At 36.4% G+C, this 17133-nt stretch overlaps 1 pseudogene; it reads right to left on the bottom strand.

Annotated features, from left to right (window-relative positions):
• Nucleotides 1-2899: 2899 nt before the first annotated feature.
• The window catches only part of LOC114272232 (uncharacterized), a 45504-nt pseudogene continuing 31270 nt past the window's right edge, over nucleotides 2900-17133 (bottom strand).

Raw genomic sequence — 17133 nt, forward strand, 5'->3', positions numbered from 1 at the left:
CCGCCTCTAGCCTCCCTAGCTACGTCCTTGGAGGTGGCATGCTACCTGTACCTGAAAATGATATTCCCATATAGGGTGAGCCACAGCCTAGTAGAAATACACTAAACCAAATATGAACAATGACTAAAAGATTAGCAGTTGATAGTTGGTCAACACTGATACTTTCCCTTATCACACTTTACATTTTTATGACATACAAGTCCATATTACAACTCATTTTCCAATTCCTTTCAATTCTCAAATTACAACCATGGCTCAGAACCTGGCCAAATAACTCATATGAGACAATAACCCATATCAAACACTTCCCATTTCATATTAGATAAGCCTACTAGCTATATCACACAACAACAGATAAGCATACAAGCTATATCATTACTTCTACAGATATGCATATGAGCACTATCACACTTCCAATGACAAGCATATGAGCTCTGTCAACACCTTAATAGATAAGCATATGAGCTCTATCTATGGAGTCCATCCCCTATCTCCTCCCAACACATCCGGTTTAGAGGTCCATCCCCTATCTTCCCCTAAACCGTGGAGTACATCCCCTATCTCCTCCAACACAACACAATGCATATAAACAACAATTATACACATCATCACACAGTACATAAATTTAATGTATTCTCTCAATCGTCAATCTCAATGACACATTCTAGTGATTAGTTACAGTTTGCCTAATCATCATGCATTGTCTACAACAATCACGACTATCCTCCACCGATAGCCCAAAGCAGTTATTTCTATACAGAAAATAAATACAACAATGGATATATAATCGACATTTCAATTTGTTGAGTGATAAATAATCCAACTACACCCTTTAACCCCTTCCCTTTCCAATTTCCACATTCTCAATTCAATTCCTCATTTCCAACAATTAACTATACAAATTTATCAATCAATGTAATTAAGGCATTTTCCATAATTAACATTTCAACCCTTAGGTCCCATTTTCATCGATGATTCAACATTAACTTCATTACTCTATGCCAAACATGCGTCTAGGTCTATTATAAATAAAACCCCAACTTTTGGAAATTTACACAAAAGCCCCGAATTTTTACCAAATTACCAAACCAACCCCAACATCTCAAAATACCAAAATTTAAAGACAAAGTTCATAGAAAGGAGTAGGTTATCCCTACCTCCAAGTTTGAGCTCCAATGGAGATGAAGACCAAAACCAAAATGCTCCAAATTTCGAAACTTTCAGATTAAAATGACGCCCTCGACGATCCACACAACTTTTACAAAGGCCGAAGAGAAGGAGGACACTCTAACTAGATCAAACCCTAGAGAGAAGGGAGTATCTAGAGAGAGAGGCTCTCAAAAGGGTTTTTAGAAAAAGTAGGAGAGAGAAAAGAAAGCAAAAAGTGATTTGAAATCACCCAGCGGGTAACTCATATACGTATGACCCGCTCGAGCAGAGAACACGACGCTCGAGCGCCAAGAACAAAACTCTGGACACGCTCGAGCGCAATTAGTCCCGCTCGAGCGCGAAGACACAAGTACAAAGCACTTCCGCTCGAGCACAAAACCAGTCCGCTCGAGCGCAGATTTCCACCTCCCAGAACTTACACCCAGAAAGTACTACTCGCTCGAGCGCCAAACGACCCGCTCGAGCGCCACCGCTCGAGCGTAAACAAACCCGCTCGAGCGTAGAAATCACATCTGCAGAAGTTTTGCAGGAACCCGAAATACTATAGGTGTGCAATACCCGCTCGAGCGCAAGAAGACCCGCTCGAGCGGAACGCCTAAAAACTGAACAACAAGGAATTGAAACCAAGGCCTAACCAACTTGTAACAACCCTGTTCAAAACATCCTAAAACTCAATCATGTGGAATTAAAGGACACAACAAGATAGATACCACTACCAACTTCACGGAACCGAGTCCGGAATACAACAGAACAGTAAAGGGATAACCGGGATCGCTATAATGAAAATGGAAGAAAAAAACAAATCCTTCTCTCTACTATAACTGACATTCCTGTCCACATATACACACACACATATATATATATATATATATTTATATATAGGTATATATATATATACCTATATTTAATAGCACTGCTCTTTAATTCTGTTCCTCTTCTGCTTCTCTTTGTGGGTACAAGTCCCATAAGGATGAACCCTACAATCCCTAGTTTGTAACTCTCCAATGTCGAACTCAAGACTAAAGCACAAATATATACATACATTATATACACATAATATACATCGAGATAAAAAGACAAATGGGAAGAGAGAGGGAAATTTTTAGCAATTCTGGGTAAATCTTAATGTTGATGGGATGCTAAATCATGCATCGTTTGTTACATCTCTCTTTAGCCCAAATCATCAATAGATTGTCCTCGCAACAAACATTTAAAAGAAGCGCAAAAGTTTAAAATGAGAATGCAAACTATGATTCAGCAATGTTCTTCTATTTAAAAAAGAAACTTCCCTCTCGCTAGCTAGCTAGCTACACACAATTTGTGTCTGTGCATTTTCTCACTTTCAAATGTTATTATAACTAAAAATAGTACAAGAGCAGAGCATCCAAAGCCTCGGACAAAAATTCCCAACTCGACCATTTGGCCATGGGATGATCATTCATGATTCAACAATTATGAACAAATATATCACGCGAAGAAAAGAATCGCACCTTAAAACTATTACCATGAACGATCATCATTGTCCATTATTCTAGCTCTTCCATTTCCATCTCCAGAATCTTAAGAAAACCGCTACCTGAACCATCCAATCTAAGCACTGAAACAATCTGCCCCTTCCTTGCTACTAACCTCATTTACGTATCAACAACAATTTCATTGGGTATGGGGACTACTACCATCAGTTTTGCATTACTTTGCCTTTTGGTCAAGGACTGTCAAATTTTACTTTTCAAGATTTAAGTCTCAAATGCAAATCCATTGATAGCGTAGATGCTTCAAACAAAATTTGAGTTGTTGAGTCATCTTCACTGAGATTACAAGTCACTTTCCACCGATCTTTCAGAATCTGTTCTGATCTTTTCGGGTGTAGTTTCACTCTCATGGAGCTCCTCCTTGTAGCTCGAGGTTTTCCCTGCCAATTGTTGGTCATCCCCACTAATATAGCTAATGCCCTCATCAAAAATAACAAAAGCACCAGAATCTCCATTGTAGTGATTAAAATCACCAGATCCACTGAGCACCATAACGTCCTTGTCCAAGTGATTCCTAACTCGTTCCTCAAAAGTAGGAGATGAAGAACTACTGCACTTAGAATGAGACTTTCCCACATCTTTTGTCCTCGCACCATTTTGATTAAGAAAACCAGGTTTTGCAAATCCACTAATATGACTTTATTAGGATTGTAAGAAGATGCACATTCAGCTAGTTCTGAAGGAGCTTTTGCTTTCCCACCTCTCTTTGGAGAATTGTTGCCAAAATGCTTTCTGAGAAAACCTGGAGGAAACAGAGGCTTCAACTTTCCTTCTGAAGAATTTCTTCTAGCCAACTTCCCTGTGGCATCCTTAGTACTGCTAGTTGATGGCAAGCCCTTTCCAGTCTCCATTTTTGCCTGCTCACCGTTGCAATCAACAGGACTAATCTCATCAAGAAGTTCACCTGAGCTTAAATTACCAACAGGAGCATCATGAGAAATTTTTCCCTCCTCACAGACACCATTCTGTATTGGCTGAGCGCTTTCACTTGAAGATTCAGTCAACCTTTCGGTACTACTTCTCTCAGCTGTATTCTCATCAACAGCAGAATGAGGAAAGTCTAATTCAGAATTCTGAGAATAAGCTTCAGGCTTAACCATCTCACTTAGAGAAGAACCAACCGCAGAGACTAACCTATTAGCATGTACAACAGGAGAAGCGATTTCTTCAATCGCATGAGAATACCCATTGCCATGTACTTCAATATCCTGTGGAACAGATGAACTTGACTCAGAATCTACCATTTCAACGTCCTCTCTCACATCTTCAGAATCAGTTCTCTCCTTTTCGCAAGTAGAAACTTTTTCTTGTGAGTCACTATCAGATGACAAGGAACCAGAAGTACATATGCCATTAATTGACTCGGTTGTAGTGAGGAATTCAATTGATTGTTTGACATGGGGCTCCTCTTCTTGAACTGTTTGCTGCTTCCCCTTAGTTAAAGATTCAATTGGCTTCAGACATGATGGTCGGGCACAAACCCTGAAAGCAACAGCAAACAAGATCATTTATATATACATATTATTAGGTATTCAACAAAATTGATACTGCCCAAGATTAGTCTATATGCATAATTTTTGTGAGAGGCCTCATGCTTTTGTGGGCTTAAAAATATGTTGTAACAATTTTCAATATCTTGGGGTCATTGCAATAACTTTTAGCTGGAGTGGAGCGTCCACTGGTTGATCTCCTCCAGGCTCCAGCAGGAATTCATGGGCAGCCTTTGCAGTCCATTATCATAACTAGAATCCAATTACAAAAACAACCCCAATGTAATCGGCATATTAGCCCCTTAAGAGTGTGCTTAGTGTACAAGTGTTAAATATAGGGTTTTGTTGTCAGAGTTTTCAAATAGATGCTATGAAGTGCCGAATCATTGAATGATTTCACATATGATTCTCCCTAACCAGAAAAATCAACCAAGTCTTTTTAAGGCAACAAGCTTTGTAGTACTAATAACAGTCTATTTGTATGGGATGATTTGGAGAGAAAAGAAAAGATAATCCCTTATAACCTACTTTTTCAATCTCCCCAAAAGTGGTGAGATTTGAAGAAGCTTCAAAAGTCAAGCTACAGGAAAGGATCGCACATATAAATAGACAAAATAAAAAATGAGTATCGTGCTGTCTTCAAGAAGCCTTATTTATAATATTGCCTATAATTTAAATCTGTAACGCCCTCAAAAAAATAACATTAAACCCAACAAATAAGACATGCATTAATACTCAAAAGTTCCACATTCTTTTATACATTAGAGTTCCATTACATAAGTATTACATGTTAGCATCAAAACAAAATGCCTCACGGGCTTACAGCTTTCCAAGTCAACACTTGGTTACAACAAACAGTATTAACTCATACACATTAAGCCCTTGGCTTGAAGTTACATGTAATACATCAAAAGTAAAACGACAACATTATGTCCGCCTCAAGCCTCCCAAGCTATGTCCTTGGAGGTGGCATGCTTCCTGCACCTGAAAATGATATTCCCATATAGGGTGAGCCACAGCCCAATAGAAATACACTAAACCAACCATGGACAATGACTAAAACATTAGCAATTGATAGATGGCTAACACTGATACAATGACATAAATCACATATTTATGTCATACGACTTACGAGTCCAAGTTTCCTTTCATTTTCCCTTTTTCAACAGATAAGCATGTCAGCTCTATCATCATTTCAACAGATAGGTATAAAAACTATATCCCACATTCAGATAAGCATATAAGCTATATCCACATTCTACAACAGATATGTATAACCACAATATCCACAGATAAGCATATAAGCTATATCCACACATCACAAGATAAGCATATAAGCTCTATCTTCACTTCTTTAGATAAGCATATGAGCTGTTTCTACGGAGTTCATCCCCTATCTTCTCCCAACACTATCCGGTTTAGAGGTACATCCCCTATCTTCCCCTAAACCGCGGAGTACATCCCCTATCTCCTCCTCTACACATAACGTATACAAACACAATGGTTCTATATACAATCACTCAATACATATTGTTAATGTATTCTATCAACCGTCAAATTCCATGACACATTTCATTGATTAGTTTCAGTTTGCCTAATCATCATGCATTGTCTACAACAATCACGACTATCCTCCATCGATAGCCCAAGCAGTTATTTCTAAACAGAAAATAAATGCACAATGGATATTCAATCAACATTTCATTTCCTCATTCTTCTCAATTAATTATCCCAATTAATTAAACAATGTAATTAGGTCAATTCCCATAATTAACATTTCAACCCTTAGGTCCCATTTTCATCAATGCTTTAACATTCACTCTATTCCTCTATGCCAAACATGCATATAGGTTTATTATGAATAAAACCCCAACTTTTGTAAAATTGCACAGAAGCCCCCAAACTTTCACAAAATTACCAAACCAACCCCAACATCTCAAAATGCCAAAATTTAAAGACAAAATCCATAGAGAGGAGTAGGATATCCCTACCTCAAAGTTTAAGCCCAAAAGGAGATGAAGACCCGAAGATTGACGTGCTCCAAATCCAAACTTTTTCAGATTAAAACAAAGCTCTCAATGCCCTCTATCTTTTTAACAAAGGCCCTAGGCTAGATTAACACCCTAGGGAGATCAATTCTTAGAGAGAATATAAGTGTAGAGAGAGAGGGTCTCGGATTTAGGGTTTGATAAAAAGAAAAGGTGAAAAAGTGATGTTTAAAATCGCTACTGTCCGCTGATATAAAACACGCTCGCTCGAGCGAAGACTTGGTCGCTCGAGCGACCAGACACAGAAAACTCTCGCTCGAGCCAAGATGTTCTCGATCGAGCGAGGAAAAACCCAGACCGCTAGAGCAAAGGAAGCTCGCTCGAGCTAAGAATGGCAACTCTCAGGTCCAGAACCAGACGCAACACTCGCTCGAGCGAAGCCACCCTGGCTCGACCCACCAGACACAACTCAACGCTCGCTCGAGCGACCAACTCCTCGCTCGAGCGAAGGTCCAAAAATCTGGGCAGCAACACTAGGCTCCCAAACACAACCAACCTGTAACAAACCTGCCCAACACATCCTATAACTCAAATATGAAGTAAAGAGGATGCAAACAAGATGATAAACAACAACCAACATCCACGGACACATGTCTGGATCACTGTACAACAAGGGTAAACCCGGGATCGCTATAAAATCAAATTTTGGCAAGTTTTGTTGTCAAAGAAGTCACTAAAAAAAGGTTGAATATGCAATGAATGTAATCTTTTTAAATGATATGTTCAAGATAATTATCAAGAAAAAAAAAATCACATAGTAATACCAGGATGAGGGTCATATAAAATAGCATGTGAAGGGGTTTTAAGATACAAGAAAGTAGTTCACTTAACAGGAGAAAAAAGAAAGATATAAGAAAGTAATGACTAAATAAGAAAGTATTTTAACTTGTATTAGGATTAACACAATTTCATTAATGAATGAGAGAAGCCATAAAGCGCAAAGGAGACAGCAATGAGCTGTCTTTCACCATTGGTGATAGCTTTGCTCCTCATCTACTTCTTCCTCATCAAGGAGATGTAGGGTTAGAGGTTGTTACAACTTAGCCTTTTCCTCAAAAGAGGGCTTGGCCATATGTTTCAAATCACATTTTAAGACATTATTCCACGTCAATCATGAACATGTGTATCCACTGAATTTTAGGTGATAGGCCATCCTTGAGTAACAAAATGTATGACAATTACTCTTATATTGAAATTGACAAGTCACTAATAGTAGGGAAAGTAAGAAGCTCAGCTACCTGCTATACAACAGCATATAAGCCCCCTGCGAGAGCACCTCTTCCAAATCAACCCTCATGACCTGAAAAAAAAATTGTGAATCAAGTTAGATGAAACTACAAATTCAAGTAGACTAACAAAAACAATACACGTTTCAACAAGACCACATAAATATTGCATTTTCTACTGATGTTTGTCTTGACCAGAATCAATTATGTCCCATATTTTTGCATAATGAACAGAGATTTACAAACTAAATGCGCACTGATAATGAACCAGCAGTAAAATTCAAAGAGTATGATACAGACGAGAGAGGAAGCTTCCATGGAGGACATTCTCAAAATGTAATGAGATTTTTTTCGAAGAAGTGAGATCACCATGTCTTACACTCGGTGTTATCAGATAGATGCCTTGGCAAATGGATGTCAACACACACACACACACACACATATATATATAGAGAGAGAGTTTAACATGGAGTAACAGGACAGAAATATATTCACATATGGGACACATGCTTATCAGTACATGTGGTACTGGTCCATTTTCCCCACTTTTATTTTCTTTTTGGGTCCTTGGGTACACACACACACACACACACACACACACACACACACACACACACACACACACAGATAGCTATTTCTACCTTGTAGTCATCAATCCTGTACCATTTTCCACAAAAATCCATTGTATAACAAATGTAATGGCCGAAAAACGATGCATTTAGCATGTCAACATGGACAACCACTACATATAGCTTGTAAACATCGTTACCATCTCCTACTTCACTCATGTAAGGGCTAAGATCTAAAGTCTCAGGGAAAGTCACCCCCTTGTTAAGTTTCCCAAACCTCCCGCTCTGCAACAAATAAGTGCATAAATTAGAACTTATCAGAGAGAAAAATAAAAATTTCAAAATTCTTCAAGCAATTAATTCACAAAACCAAAACAAAAATTCTTCCATGGACAAATCACCAATTCAAGATGTAGTTCAAAATTTAATCATATGGCAAATTAATGACTACTATGCTATGCTATTTCCACAGCCTAAGTATTGGCTGCTTCCACAGGAACCTCACTAGGTGGGCCCAACGTGTGAGTTGGTGCAGTGCCACCAAAAGGTGTGGAAATAGAGGTTCTCCCTTGAAAATTGTTGAAGATATACCCCAAGGAGGGAGGAGGAAAAGAGGAAAGACTACTACTATATATATATATATATACCAAAAGTGAAGGAAAGAAAAACTTAAAACAAACCTGAAAGCTCTTTAAAGCAATTGTAAGAATGTTTAGGGCCCTTCGAACAGTAAGACGCTTCCATGCCATGACATACTCATTGCATCTGCAAAGAGATTGGCATATTCTGATCTTAATACCATTGATTCAGTGGTGTTTACAGCAGAACATTTGCAGCAATATGTTTACAAGTAATCATTTATATTAATAATTATTACTACATTAGTGGAAAAATCAAACCCCCACAATGGGATATCATTGAACTGGTCCTTCTTCACTAGGCAAAAGAGTTGGCATCAGTAAAGGTTCAAATTCGAAGACAAATAGAACTATTGTGTCCTGATGTAGCATATATAAAAAATAAAATAAAATAAAAAAATAAAAGGCCATGCTAACGAGAGCCCTATGAGCTGTCATTAAGGTGGAGATCATGCCGAAATAGTTATGGGTCCCAATATATTTTTCACATATCCCTACTAGAGTAAAGATAGCATACCAGTGGTAGCCTACAAAAAAAAAAAAAAAAAACATAACAAGGCAATGTATCTCTATGTTTGACATGAAAACAAGAACAACCCTTACCCATCACATTTACACATATTATCTCCGTGAAGCCGCTCTCTGACGGTGAATAGGTCCAAGCATTCCTCTAAAGATGTGGCATCCCCTTGAATTTCAACAGTTAGATCCATCATATTTTCATACTGATTTGAAACATTATTGCATTTTGAACAAATCACCTGGGAAATAAGAGAGAAAATAAAAGGAATTAACACATTCAGGAAAAATGTGTGGAAATAGAGGTTCTCCCTTGAAAATTGTTGAAGATATACCCCAAGGAGGGAGGAGGAAAAGAGGAAAGACTACTAATATATATATATATATATACCAAAAGTGAAGGAAAGAAAAACTTATCACAAACCTGAAACCTCTTTAAAGCAATTGTAAGAATGTTTGGGGCCCTTCGAACAGTAAGACGCTTCCATGCCATGACATACTCATTGCATCTGCAAAGAGATTGGCATATTCTGATCTTAATACCATTGATTCAGTGGTGTTTACAGCAGAACATTTGCAGCAATATGTTTACAAGTAATCATTTATATTAATAATTATTACTACATTAGTGGAAAAATCAAACACCCACAATGGGATATCATTGAACTGGTCCTTCTTCACTAGGCAAAAGAGTTGGCATCAGTAAAGGTTCAAATTCAAAGACAAATAGAACTATTGTGTCCTGATGAACCATATATAAAAAATAAAATAAAATAAAATAACAAAAGGCCATGCTAACGAGAGCCCTATGAGCTGTCATTAAGGTGGAGATCATGCCGAAATAGTTATGGGTCCCAATATATTTTTCACATATCCCTACTAGAGTAAATATAGCATACCAGTGGTAGCCTACAAAAAAAAAAAAACATAACAAGGCAATGTATCTCTATGTTTGACATGAAAACAATAACAACCCTTACCCATCACATTTATACATATTATCTCCGTGAAGCCGCTCTCTGACAGTGAATAAGTCCAAGCATTCCTCTAAAGATGTGGCATCCCCTTGAATTTCAACAGTTAGATCCATCATATTTTCATACTGATTTGAAACATTATTGCATTTTGAACAAATCACCTGGGAAATAAGAGAGAAAAAAAAGGAATTAACACATTCAGGAAAAAGGTGTGGAAATAGAGGTTCTCCCTTGAAAATTGTTGAAGATATACCCCAAGGAGGGAGGAGGAAAAGAGGAAAGGCAACAAATATATATATATATATATACCAAAAGTGAAGGAAAGAAAAAACTTATCACAAACCTGAAACCTCTTCAAAGCAATTATAAGAATGTTTAGGGCCCTTCGAACAGTAAGACGCTTCCATGCCATGACATACTCATTGCATCTGCAAAGAGATTGGCATATTCTGATCTTAATGCCATTGATTCAATGGTGTTTACAGCAGAACATTTTCAGCATTATGTTTACAAGTAATCATTTATATTAATAATTATTACTACATTAGTGGAAAAATCAAACCCCCACAATGGGATATCATTGAACTGGTCCTTCTTCACTAGGCAAAAGAGTTGGCATCAGTAAAGGTTCAAATTCAAAGACAAATAGAACTATTGTGTCCTGATGAACCATATATAAAAAATAAAATAAAATAAAATAACAAAAGGCCATGCTAACGAGAGCCCTATGAGCTGTCATTAAGGTGGAGATCATGCCGAAATAGTTATGGGTCCCAATATATTTTTCACATATCCCTACTAGAGTAAATATAGCATACCAGTGGTAGCCTACAAAAAAAAAAAAACATAACAAGGCAATGTATCTCTATGTTTGACATGAAAACAATAACAACCCTTACCCATCACATTTATACATATTATCTCCGTGAAGCCGCTCTCTGACAGTGAATAAGTCCAAGCATTCCTCTAAAGATGTGGCATCCCCTTGAATTTCAACAGTTAGATCCATCATATTTTCATACTGATTTGAAACATTATTGCATTTTGAACAAATCACCTGGGAAATAAGAGAGAAAAAAAAGGAATTAACACATTCAGGAAAAAGGTGTGGAAATAGAGGTTCTCCCTTGAAAATTGTTGAAGATATACCCCAAGGAGGGAGGAGGAAAAGAGGAAAGGCAACAAATATATATATATATATATACCAAAAGTGAAGGAAAGAAAAAACTTATCACAAACCTGAAACCTCTTTAAAGCAATTATAAGAATGTTTAGGGCCCTTCGAACAGTAAGACGCTTCCATGCCATGACATACTCATTGCATCTGCAAAGAGATTGGCATATTCTGATCTTAATGCCATTGATTCAATGGTGTTTACAGCAGAACATTTTCAGCATTATGTTTACAAGTAATCATTTATATTAATAATTATTACTACATTAGTGGAAAAATCAAACCCCCACAATGGGATATCATTGAACTGGTCCTTCTTCACTAGGCAAAAGAGTTGGCATCAGTAAAGGTTCAAATTCGAAGACAAATAGAACTATTGTGTCCTGATGTAGCATATATAAAAAATAAAATAAAATAAAAAAATAAAAGGCCATGCTAACGAGAGCCCTATGAGCTGTCATTAAGGTGGAGATCATGCCGAAATAGTTATGGGTCCCAATATATTTTTCACATATCCCTACTAGAGTAAATATAGCATACCATTGGTAGCCTACAAAAAAAAAAAAAAAAAACATAACAAGGCAATGTATCTCTATGTTTGACATGAAAACAAGAACAACCCTTACCCATCACATTTATACATATTATCTCCGTGAAGCCTCTCTCTGACGGTGAATAGGTCCAAGCATTCCTCTAAAGATGTGGCATCCCCTTGAATTTCAACAGTTAGATCCATCATATTTTCATACTGATTTGAAACATTATTGCATTTTGAACAAATCACCTGGGAAATAAGAGAGAAAAAAAAGGAATTAACACATTCAGGAAAAAGGTGTGGAAATAGAGGTTCTCCATTGAAAATTGTTGAAGATATACCCCAAGGAGGGAGGAGGAAAAGAGGAAAGACTACTAATATATATATATATATACCAAAAGTGAAGGAAAGAAAAACTTATAACAAACCTAAAACATCTTTAAAGCAATTTTAAGAATGTTTGGGGCCCTTCGAACCGTAAGACGCTTCCATGCCATGACATACTCATTGCATCTGCAAAGAGATTGGCATATTCTGATCTTAATACCATTGATTCAGTGGTGTTTACAGCAGAACATTTGCAGCAATATGTTTACAAGTAATCATTTATATTAATAATTATTACTACATTAGTGAAAAAATCAAACCCCGACAATGGGATATCATTGAACTGGTCCTTCTTCACTAGGCAAAAGAGTTGGCATCAGTAAAGGTTCAAATTCGAAGACAAATAGAACTATTGTGTCCTGATGTAGCATATATAAAAAATAAAATAAAATAAAAAAATAAAAGGCCATGCTAACGAGAGCCCTATGAGCTGTCATTAAGGTGGAGATCATGCCGAAATAGTTATGGGTCCCAATATATTTTTCACATATCCCTACTAGAGTAAATATAGCATACCATTGGTAGCCTACAAAAAAAAAAAAAAAAACATAACAAGGCAATGTATCTCTATGTTTGACATGAAAACAAGAACAACCCTTACCCATCACATTTATACATATTATCTCCGTGAAGCCTCTCTCTGACGGTGAATAGGTCCAAGCATTCCTCTAAAGATGTGGCATCCCCTTGAATTTCAACAGTTAGATCCATCATATTTTCATACTGATTTGAAACATTATTGCATTTTGAACAAATCACCTGGGAAATAAGAGAGAAAAAAAAGGAATTAACACATTCAGGAAAAAGGTGTGGAAATAGAGGTTCTCCATTGAAAATTGTTGAAGATATACCCCAAGGAGGGAGGAGGAAAAGAGGAAAGACTACTAATATATATATATATATATATACCAAAAGTGAAGGAAAGAAAAACTTATAACAAACCTAAAACATCTTTAAAGCAATTTTAAGAATGTTTGGGGCCCTTCGAACCGTAAGACGCTTCCATGCCATGACATACTCATTGCATCTGCAAAGAGATTGGCATATTCTGATCTTAATACCATTGATTCAGTGGTGTTTACAGCAGAACATTTGCAGCAATATGTTTACAAGTAATCATTTATATTAATAATTATTACTACATTAGTGGAAAAATCAAACCCCCACAATGGGATATCATTGAACTGGTCCTTCTTCACTAGGCAAAAGAGTTGGCATCAGTAAAGGTTCAAATTCAAAGACAAATAGAACTATTGTGTCCTGATGTAGCATATATAAAAAAGAAAATAAAATAAAAAAATAAAAGGCCATGCTAACGAGAGCCCTATGAGCTGTCATTAAGGTGGAGATCATGCCGAAATAGTTATGGGTCCCAATATATTTTTCACATATCCCTACTAGAGTAAATATAGCATACCAGTGGTAGCCTACTAAAAAAAAAAAAAAAACCTAACAAGGCAAAGTATCTCTATGTTTGACATGAAAACAAGAACAACCCTTAGCCATCACATTTATACATTTTATCTCCGTGAAGACGCTCTCTGACAGTGAATTGGTCCAAGCATTCCTCTAAAGATGTGGCATCCCCTTGAATTTCGACAGTTAGATCCATCATATTTTCATACTGATTTGAAACATTATTGCATTTTGAACAAATCACCTGGGAAATAAGAGAGAAAAAAAAGGAATTAACACATTCAGGAAAAATGTGTGGAAATAGAGGTTCTCCTTTGAAAATTGTTGAAGATATACCCCAAGGAGGGAGGAGGAAAAGAGGAAAGACTACTAATATAAATATATATATATATATATATATATATATACGAAAAGTGAAGGAAAGAAAAACTTGTCACAAACCTAAAACCTCTTTAAAGCAATTGTAAGAAAGTTTGGGGCCCTTCGAACAGTAAGACGCTTCCATGCCAAGACATACTCATTGCATCTGCAAAGAGATTGACATATTCTGATCTTAATACCATTGATTCAGTGGTGTTTATAGCAAAACATTTGCTGCAATATGTTTACAAGTAATCATTTACATTAATAATTATTACTACATTAGTGGAAAAATCAAACCCCCACAATGGGATATCATTGAACTGGTCCTTCTTCACTAGGCAAAAGAGTTGGCATCAGTAAAGGTTCAAATTCAAAGACAAATAGAACTATTGTGTCCTGATGTACCATATATAAAAAATAAAATAAAATAAAAGAATAAAAGGCCATGCTAACGAGAGCCCTATGAGCTGTCATTAAGGTGGAGATCATGCCGAAATAGGTATGGGTCGCATTATATTTTTCACATATCCCTACTAGAGTAAATATAGCATACCAGTGGTAGCCTACAAAAAAAAAAAAAAAAAAAAAAAAAAACATAACTAGGCAATGTATCTCTATGTTTGACATGAAAACAAGAACAACCCTTAGCCATCACATTTATACATATTATCTCCGTGAAGCCGCTCTCTGACAGTGAATAGGTCCAAGCATTCCTCTAAAGATGTGGCATCGCCTTGAATTTCAACAGTTAGATCCATCATATTTTCATACTGATTTGAAACATTATTGCATTTTGAACAAATCACCTGGGAAACAAGAGAGAAAAAGAAGGAATTAACACATTCAGGAAAAAGGTGTGGAAATAAAGGTTCTCCCTTGAAAATTGTTGAAGATATACCCCAAGGAGGGAGGAGGAAAAGTGGAAAGACTACTAATATATATATATATATATACCAAAAGTGAAGGAAAGAAAAACTTATCACAAACTTGAAACCTCTGTAAAGCAATTGTAAGAATGTTTGGGGCCCTTCGAACAGTAAGACGCTTCCATGCCATGACATACTCATTGCATCTGCAAAGAGATTGACGTATTCTGATCTTAATACCATTGATTCAGTGGTGTTTAGAGCAGAACATTTGCAGCAATATGTTTACAAGTAATCATTTATATTAGTAATTATTACAACATTAGTGGAAAAATCAAACCCCCATAATGGGATATCATTGAACTGGTCCTTCTTCACAAGGCAAAAGAGTTGGCGTCAGTAAAGGTTCAAATTCAAAGACAAATAGAGCTATTGTGTCCTGATGTACCATATATAAAAAATAAAATAAAATAAAAAAATAAAAGGCCATGCTAACGCGAGCCCTATAAGCTGTCATTAAGGTGGAGATCATGCCGAAATAGTTATGGGTCGCAATATATTTTTCACATATCCCTACTAGAGTAAATATGGCATACCAGTGGTAGCCTACAAAAAAAAAAAAAACATAACAAGGCAATGTATCTCTATGTTTGACATGAAAACAAGAACAACCCTTAGCCATCACATTTATACATATTATCTCCGTGAAGCAGCTCTCTGACAGTGAATAGGTCCAAGCATTCCTCTAAAGATGTGGCATCCCCTTGAATTTCAACAGTTAGATCCATCATATTTTCATACTCATTTGAAACATTATTGCATTTTGAACAAATCACCTGGAAAATAAGAGAGGAAAAAAAGGAATTAACACATTCAAGAAAAAGGTGTGGAAATAGAGGTTCTCCCTTGAAAATTGTTGAAGATATACCCCAAGGAGGGAGGAGGAAAAGAGGAAAGACTACTAATATATATATATATATATATACCAAAAGTGAAGGAAAGAAAAACTTATCACAAACCTGAAACCTCTTTAAAGCAATTGTAAGAATGTTTGGGGCCCTTCGAACAGTAAGACGCTTCCATGCCATGACATACTCATTGCATCTGCAAAGAGATTGGCATATTCTGATCTTAATACCATTGATTTAGTGTTGTTTACAGCAGAACATTTGCAGCAATATGTTTACAAGTAATCATTTATATTAATAATTATTACTACATTAGTGGAAAAATCAAACCCCCACAATGGGATATCATTGTACTGGTCCTTCTTCACCAGGCAAAAGAGTTGGCATCAGTAAAGGTTCAAATTCAAAGACAAATAGAACTATTGTGTCCTGATGTACCATATATAAAAAATAAAATAAAATAAAAAAATAAGAGGCCATGCTAACGAGATCCCTATGAGCTATCATTAAGGTGGAGATCATGCCGAAATAGTTATGGGTCCTAATACATTTTTCACATATCCCTACTAGAGTAAATATAGCATACCAGTGGTAGCCTACAAAAAAAAAAAAAAAAAAAAAAAAAACATAACAAGGCAATGTATCTCTATGTTTGACATGAAAACAAGAACAACCCTTACCCATCACATTTATACATATTATCTCCGTGAAGCCTCTCTCTGACGGTGAATAGGTCCAAGCATTCCTCTAAAGATGTGGCATCGCCTTGAATTTCAACAGTTATATCCATCATATTTTCATACTGATTTGAAACATTATTGCATTTTGAACAAATCACCTGGGAAATAAGAGAGAAAAAAAAGTAATTAACACAGTCAGGAAAAATGTGTGGAAATAGAGGTTCTCCCTTGAAAATTGTTGAAGATATACCCCAAGGAGGGAGGAGGAAAAGAGGAAAGACTTCTAAGATATATATATATATATATATATATATACCAAAAGTGATGGAAAGAAAAACTTATCACAAACCTGAAACCTCTTTAAAGCAATTGTAAGAATGTTTGGGGCCCTTCGAACAGTAAGACGCTTCCATGCCATGACATATTCATTGCATCTGCAAAGCGATTGGCATATTCTGATCTTAATACCATTGATTCAGTGGTGTTTACAGCAGAACATTTGCAGCAATATGTTTACAAGTAATCATTTATATTAATAATTATTACTACATTAGTGGAAAAATCAAACCCCCGTAATGGGATATCGTTGAACTGGTCCTTCTTCACTAGGCAAAAGAGTTGGCATCAGTAAAGGT

This window comes from Camellia sinensis, chromosome 9 (genome assembly GCF_055761805.1).
Source record: "Camellia sinensis isolate YWXY chromosome 9, ASM5576180v1, whole genome shotgun sequence".
Classification (NCBI taxonomy): Eukaryota; Viridiplantae; Streptophyta; class Magnoliopsida; order Ericales; family Theaceae; genus Camellia; species Camellia sinensis.